Source organism: Nannospalax galili, unplaced genomic scaffold (genome assembly GCF_000622305.1).
Source record: "Nannospalax galili isolate Female #2095 unplaced genomic scaffold, S.galili_v1.0 scaffold1191, whole genome shotgun sequence".
NCBI lineage: Eukaryota > Metazoa > Chordata > Mammalia > Rodentia > Spalacidae > Nannospalax > Nannospalax galili.
In genome coordinates, this window is record NW_008330570.1 from 1,663,685 (window position 1) to 1,664,472 (window position 788).

The window sequence follows — 788 nt, forward strand, 5'->3', positions numbered from 1 at the left end:
ATAAATGATTTCTTTCTGTAAGAGGAGGAAAATACTCATTAAAAGCCACAGATTTGTCCTTACAAATAAAGGTGTAATGCACAGTATCAGTCAATAGCTTAGAAATTCATGCAAATTATTTATTATATATTCCAAAGAATGACAGAAATAGTGATCCATTTCCTTCTGACTTCTGGGCTATCCCTTACTGCTCTTGTGGGCCAGTGGAACATAACCTCAACAGCAGGTACAGAATGGTTTAGACAAATGCTTTCAAACAAATTAGGGAGTCTGTTATGTAATGCAAGTGTCTGGTATCTAATGCCTCTTTCATCAATTCGTGTAAATAAAAATAATGGAAAAAAGGCAAACTTTCATTATGAGGAACTGAGTCACTGATATTTCAGTAAAAAATGCGATATTGAATCCAAGATTCATAACTTTAAATATTACTTCTTTTCAAAATTTTTGTTGCATTTATCTATTCGTTTATTGTGTGTATGAGAGGGGGAGTGTGTCTTGGTGTGGGTAATCTCATGTTCTGACCTACATGTGGATGACAGAAGCCAAGATGAGAGAGTCAATTCTCTCATTCTACCACATGGACCTGGGGGTTAAATCAAGGCAGTCAGTATTGCTAGCCTTTACTACCTGAGCCACCTCACAGGCCTATTTTAAATATTCCTAAATATAAATGTGCCTCATTTTGTTACCTAACATATATTTTATGTCAATAGTATGTTTAACTCAATAGCTCTTCTAATGCTTTTAAGGGAAGGAAGTATTTTCTGTGCTGCCATTAGTGAATA